Here is a 7,758-nt window from a genome sequence, read left to right on the forward strand (position 1 = left end):
ATGCATATAAAATAAATGAAGCAGAAATACATTAAAATATTAATAGTATGGTAGCACTAAGGTTGGTTAATTTCTTTCTTTTATTTTTCAGTACAGTACTTCCAAAACAATAATATAATAATAATGTAAAAAATATAGCAACAATGTATTCATTTTATACAGGAGAAAATATCATTTAAGAGATCAGGGTTTTTTCTCTTAAAAAAAAGTATTTTTGTTTTAGTCTCTCTAAAACAAAAAGACTGGACCTGATGAAGTTCGAGGTTACAGTGCGCTATGATCACACCATTGCACTGCAGCCTGGGCAATCTTGGATGAGGCTTTCATAGCTGGTGTCATAACTTTTGTGGGCTAAGCCTCAAATTTTGTTGAGATAAGAGCGTCTGGAAAGTGGGTGAAGGATGAGAACCAAGGACTGGGCAACAGAGCAAAACCCCTGTCTGTGAAAAAAAGAATAGTAAATACAGCAACTGTGGTGGTGGATTTGCCTCTTATATGGATTAATTAACTGTTTATTTCATGTTTATTATTCCCCTAAGTAACTGTCTTTGTTACAGGAAGCGAGAAATGCTTAGTTATGTAGTAGTAGCTGGAACTAGCTCCATCTTTGCCAGTTTATAGCTATCAAAAACATGTTACTCACTCATCTTAAGTGTTATCCTAATATTTGAAAAAGGTTTGATTCTATTAGGGCAAAGAATTCTCACACTTACAACCAGGACTGCCATCAATGCAGTTGGGGTTTGGGACGCAGAGGGACATGTGAAAGGTGGGTGCCATGGTCAACCTCCTTCACATGGGCATCCAAAACAGGGAGCCACAAGTCTAGGACTAAGAGTCCTAGACTCTTAGGGCTCTGGATTCCAACAGGCCTTGGATCGAGTCACAGCTGCACACCCACCACCATGTCTTTGAGTGAAATCTTAACCCCTTTGTGTCCTCTCTGAACTCAAAGTCCATGTTTAAAACTACTGTGAAATGTTGTTAATGCTTGCAAGGCTCCTTGCTCTTTGCACACTGTGACCTGGGACCATTCACTTGCAGGAACCTGCCCCCACAACTAGCCGAGTCCTTGGTTCTCATCCTTCACCCACTTTCCAGACGCTTTTATCTCAACAAAACTTGAGGCTTAGCCCACAAAAGTTATGACACTAGCTATCAAAGCCTCATCCAAGATGTTCTATCTTTGGACTTGGTTTTAAATTAAACCTGACTTCACCCTCTGGACTAATAGAGATAAGGTTGGCTTTCTGGTCAGCCGTGGACTGCAGCCTAGAATGAGGAAGGAACACAAAAAGCAGCTGCAGAGACAGCATCTTCACTCATTCAGACACTATTTGGGCAATGAAAGAACAGAGAACTCGGTTATTTAATTAACCCTCCGAGTCTCTGGAATGTAAACATTTTCTTTTGCAAAGCTCTGAGACCTCTCTTGTTTCCAACCAGCAGGCCTTTATTTCTGCCTCTCCTTCTGTTTCTCTGCTCTTGACCCTCTTGTAATACATTGTTGGATGACTTGTTTGCACAGAGGGACAGGCTTATTTCCCACCCCCCTCCCAAATTCTTGAGGCGTTAGAAATTTTCTCCCTTATCAATTTTCCACGGACTGGCCCTCTATTCCCTAATGGTGCTGGATTGGCACACACCACAGACACCGGCTCTGAAACAAAAGAAAAAGCAAGAAGATAGAGATGCACACAGCCAGCCTCCCTGTCTATTCCCAGTGTGTCCCACTGACAATGCTGTGTGGAAGGGAAATTGTTCTATCAGCGACTGTGTTAGATTCATGACCCCACCACAACCTTGAATTGGCCTTTAGTTGTCGCTGATGGGAACTGAAGAACAGCGCCTGTCGACATGATTGCTACTCTCCAATGAATCAGAACATACAGGGCGAGGAGCAGCACATTAAAGTAGCAACAGAAATATATCACTGTACTTTTATATAGATGTATTGCTTTTGCCCAGGCATATAAATGATTGGGCCAGCCACTTATTTTTTTTTCAAGGACTATAAATTAAAAATAAGCTAAGGGTTTTAAAATTATGTTCTTTTTAAAAAACCAAGGTAGCTATTTTAAGGCAACAGTCAAATATTTAAAGATCATCTTATGTGGATATTTCAGCGACTGTCTTTGGGAGGAAAATCAGCCCTTGCCACCTGCACTCCGGTTACTTAACACATGGGCGCTGATTTATCATGGGTTGTCATTTGCTAATTGATCTTTTTTTAAAAGTAAATGTTCCCCATGTTTACTTCTCTGCCTGCTTACTGAAGAAAGTATAGTTCACAGATTTAAGTTGTGATTTAAATAGACAGCAAACATATTTACCAGCCTAGAACAAGATGCTGGAAGAGTCAAGGTGTTCAGAGAAAGCTGAGAGCAGGGATCAATGATTCTTAAATTGGGAGGTGATAGGGCCCCATTGAGAATAGGCTGGAGCTCATGGAACCTCTCTCCAGGAGCACACATGAATGCTTGCACTTCACAGCAAAATTTTTCCTTTTGCTTCAAGGACTCACAAACTCTCTGAAGCCCCTCCCTGGAGCCCCTGTTTTTGAGGTTATCTTGTAAAACTATAAATTTGTGACACACTGGGATGTGGTGATCAGCTGTGATGTATGTCTCAAGTAACTGCTTACTAATAACAGGTCAAATATAGCTGTTTGCAAATGATTTGCTTTTAGAAGTATACACATCTGAGAAGATTCAAAGGTTTACCAATAACAGCATTACTCTCACTTAGTCACCATAGCCAATAAGACCTACGTGATCTAGCCCCTGCCTACCTCCCTGATATAACCTCTCACCACTTTTCTCCTCACTCTACAAGATTCAGTCACATGGCCTCCTTTCTGATTTTCAGCCCACTCAGTTACTTCCTGCCTTGGGGTATCTGCAGTGCTGGGCAATGTTCCAGGCACAGACCAAACAAGACCACAAGATCTGTCTTTTGTGGATCTTACATTCTGTGGAGGGAAACAGGCAATAGGCATATGATCAAATCCCTAAGTTTGATCATTTCAAGTGTTTTGAAGCAATTAAAATGGAATGAGGAGGGGCTAGAGTGTGACCGATGCATGGCCAGGTAAGGCCTCTTTGGAGAGATTGTAGCTGAGATTTTATCTGAGATGGAGAAGTGAGAAATAGCTGCAAGTCAAAGGGAAATATTTGTGGGCAAATCCAGTAGTAAGTGCAAATACCCTGAGGCTAGAAAGAACTTGGTGGGTTGAAAGGTCATCAAGTAGGTCATTTGACATCTGATATGCTCTCTCAGGGAGAAACTTAAATTATCCATGCTGCTGCCCAAATGATTGATATGCTATGAGCAGTGATGGTGACTACAAATTAAGTGTTTTTTTCTCTGCAATAATTTTGACTTTTTGTCAAATACTTGATATGCAAATTGAAGTCATTTAAGACCTAATTAGAGATGGGGGAAGCAGGAAGTCCAGAGAAGTAAGGTAGTTTACCCAAGGTCACACAGCTTGTTATTAAATTAGTTTAGTGGACAGACCAAAGGAAAGCCCTGGCCTCTGCATTTGCAGGGTGGTATCCTTGCAACACTCTGCCTCCCTATTATTTTCATGTAATTTAACAAAGATCATTTTGTCTTGAAAACTAGTCTGGTGTCTGGTTCCATATGCTGTTATGGTCCAGAGACACACTATCATTACACAGTTTTCAGCTTTTACAAAGCTTTGTTAAATATCTAGCTCAGGATTCCTGATTTCTCCAGAGGTTGATGAAGCCAGTGGTGAGCTAAAAATCTCTCACCTCTAAAGAAAACCAAGTATCACTGTCTCCTCTGGGCTGAACATTGAGATCTGTGAGACTCTAATAAGTTCTGGGTCCTTACCTGTCTCTGGTGGAGCCTGTGGTTAGGACAGATAGACTCCTAGCTTTGTATGCCTATGTCAAGAAGGCTAACATTGGCAACCCCCATACCACTTTCCATGTGTCCCAGTGGCCCCCAAACAACAAGTGAATTGATAGCAGTCTTGATTTTAACTAAGTGTAGGAAGTCTTTGATCTGATGGAACCAATGTTTCTAAAATATTAGAAAAAAAATTGGAGATGAGTGAGTGAAATATTTTCAGTAGCTGTAAATTGGCAAAGACTGAGCTAATTCCAGCCACTACTACATAGCTAATCAACACTGTACTAGAACTGAATGCTGTTGTTAAAAAATTCCAAGAAAGAGTGTGGCCCAGATTGATATCAAAATACCCTTTTAGTTAAAAAGTTTAGAAAAATGAACTCAGCCACTTCTGCACTACCTCTGACAAAATCTATATTCACAGTCCTCTCTTTCAACATCTGAAATCTATCTTCTCTCCAGCTAGTTTCTCTCTCTTTTCTTATACTGCTGGTGAGAATATAAATTAGTCATTCCTTCAGGAGTACAATTTGGCTAGTGGGTGTCAAGAAACTCTACAAACTGTGTAGTCATTGACTCAACAATTATATTTTTGAGATTTGATCATAAGGAAACAGAGATACTTGTAAGTTTTATACTGCAAGATTTATATGGCAAGATAGACACAACAGTATTATATATGATAGTGAAATATTGCAAATTATCAAAAAGAGATTGGAATCTCCCAAAATGTGTTCTGCAGAAACAAATTTCATAAGATGCCCCCCCCCCACACACACACAGGATTGTGTGATCAAATAAATTTAGGACATACATACTATATATTTTGAGAAATCACAAGGCATATTAGCAAGAATCTTCTCAGAATTCTTACAAAAAAAGAAATCTATTATGTGACCTCATTTAACTCAGAGCTTCTCAAATTCCTTTGGTCACTGAATCCCTTTATTACATAATACTTCTTAATATACTACAGAAAAGAGGCTCTGCAATATATACTTCAGGAAATACTGAGTTAAATAAATTTACATATCTGCTTTCAGCTTTTGTCTCGAAGGAGGCCAAGGTGTAACTTTCTTCGGTCGTCCTGAATCCAGGTTCATCTGACACCAGCGGCCTCCACCATGCCACCGAAGTTCGACCCCAGCAAGATTAAAGTCGTATACCTGACGTGCACCAGGGATAAATGTGGTGCCATGTCTGGGCTGACACCCAAGATTGGCCATCCTGGGTCTGTGTCCAAAAAAACTTGGTAATAACATTGCCAAGGCAATCGGTGACTGGAAGGATCTGAGGATTACCGTGAAACTGACCATTCAGTACAGACAGACCCAGAATGAGGTGGTACCTTCTGCCACGGCCATGATCATAAAAGTCCTCAAGGAACCACCAAGAGATAGAAAAAAACAGAAAAGCACTAAACACAGTGGAAATATCACTTTTGATGAGATTGTCCACATTGCTGGACAGATGCGGCACTGATCTTTCGCCAGATAACTCTCTGGAACCATTAAAGAGATCCTGGGGACTGTCGAGTCTATGGGCTGTGATATTGATGGCCGCCACCCTCATGACGTCATAGATGATGTCAACAGTGGTGCAGTGGAATACCAAGCTAGTTAAGAAGCACAAAGAAAAATATTTCAATAAAGGATCGTTTCACAATTAAAATAAATAAATAAATTTACATATCTGTATATGGAATGCTTTGCTGCTGTTTAAAACAATATTAAAGAATTTTGATTCTATGGGATAAATGCTGGTGATATTAAGTGGGGAAAAAAGCAGGTTACATACGAATGAATATTTTATTAGCATAATTTTGGAAACTAATGTATGTGTGTGATTATGTCAAAATAAGAACAGATTTGATCTTGTGGTGACGGCATTAGTGATGTTTGTTTTTAAAAAATTGTGCTTCTAAATTTTCCCAATTTGCTATAATTAATAAGCATTACTTTTATAAGGAAAAATACTATATATTTTAAACTTTTTATCTTAAAATAATTTTAGAGTTGCAGAAAAGGTAAACAAAATGGTAGTTTTCATATGCATTTTCCTCAGCTTCCCCTTGTATTAACATCTTGCAAAACCACAGTACAATTATTGAAAGCAAGTAATTAGCATTTTATATGGTTTGACTGTGTCCCCACCCAAATCTCATATTGAATTGTAGTTCCCATAATCCACACATGCTGTGGGAGGGAGCCAGTGGGAAGTGATTGGATTATGGAGGCAGTTTCCCCCATGCTGATCTCATGGTAGTGAGTGAGTTCTCATTAAATCTGATGGTTTTATAAGTGTCTGGCATTTCCCTTGCTTGTACTTCTGCTTCCTGCTGCCTTGTGAAGACGATCCCTTTCTTCCCCTTTGCCTTCCACCATGATTGTAAGTTTCCTGAGGTCTCCCCAGCCATGCTGAACTGTGAGTTAATTAAACCTCTTTCCTTTATAAATTGCCCAGCCTCAGGTATTTCCTTATAGCAATGTGAGAATGGACTAATACAGCATTGATGGGATATTCATTTGAATTTCACCAATTCTCCCACTAATGTCTTTTTTTCTGGTTCAGGATCCAGTCCAGTGTCCCACATTGTACTTAGTCATGTCTCCTTAGTCTCCTACAGTCTGTGGCAGTTTCTGTTTTTCATTTTCTTTAATGGCCTAGACACTTTTTAAAGAGTTCTGGCTAGTTATTTGTAGAATGTTCCTCAATTTGAATTTGTCTGATATGTTCTCAGGTTAGATTCTGGCATTTTTGACATTTTGGGGATAATGTCAAGAAGTCATGGTGTGTTTTTCTAGGTGCATCATATCTGGACTACATGATGTCAATATATTTCATTACTGGTCTTATTAACTTTGATCACTTAATAAATGTCCCATGGGAAGATATTTTGAAGCTATTCCTGTTTCTCATCACACTTTTTGTAGCCTACTAATTTTGGTATCCATTAATAATTCTTGTCTGCCAAAGTTATCACTGTTCTATTTTCCTAATGGTGGTTTTCTATTTTCATCATTCTTTCCACATTGATCTATTGGACATCTACTGTAAGGAATATTTATTTATTCAAATATTTTATGTAGGTGTGAACTAATGGTTGTTTATTTTATTCATGAGTTTTTATTTTTTTCCTTAAACCATCCCAGATTTGGCCATCAGAACCCCTTCAGATTCATTCTTGCTTGTAACATGTCCCCATCCTTTTTTTGAGCACTTCTTTCCTTTCTGGCACACAAGATATTATAAGTCATCTTGTACTTTCCCTTTCTCAGCCCTGTAATCACATATTTATCCAGGGAGTTCTGGTTCCTTTTATTGGAAAAACCAATATCTAGGCACTAAGTGTGCTCTTTGCTACTAGGGTATCATTGTTCTAGGCCTTCTCAGTGGACAGGGCTAGAAAATAGACAATGTGTACTCACACACATTCACACGGAAGCATCTTTGTTTTTATGTTTTTTAATATATTTTATATCTATTTTTATAGATATTTTATACTATCTATTATATATCTCTATAAATCCATCTTTTATCTATCTATCTGTCAGTGTTTTTCAGAGAAACAATCAATAGGAAATATGTATCTATATATATAGAATCAGCAACAAAGATATATCTATATATAGAAACAGTAGGAATTATATATCTATATATAGATATAAATAATATATAGATATAGATAATATATACAATCTATTATAATATATAATAAATCTATATAACAACATATATCTATGTATATAGATATATATTATATATAGGTATCTATATCTATATAGATATAGATAATTTTGTGAGCCAATTCCTTATAACATATATATATATATAATATAATAAACCTCTCTCTATATCTATACATATATAGAGAGA

The 7,758-nt window shown here is 37.9% G+C and overlaps 1 pseudogene; it reads left to right on the forward strand.

Annotated features, from left to right (window-relative positions):
• The first annotated feature begins 4,531 nt into the window (after positions 1-4,531).
• LOC129393350 (large ribosomal subunit protein uL11-like) lies at positions 4,532-7,419 on the forward strand (annotated as a pseudogene).
• Positions 7,420-7,758: the final 339 nt, after the last annotated feature.

The sequence above is a fragment of the Pan paniscus genome, chromosome 9, assembly GCF_029289425.2.
Source record: "Pan paniscus chromosome 9, NHGRI_mPanPan1-v2.0_pri, whole genome shotgun sequence".
NCBI lineage: Eukaryota > Metazoa > Chordata > Mammalia > Primates > Hominidae > Pan > Pan paniscus.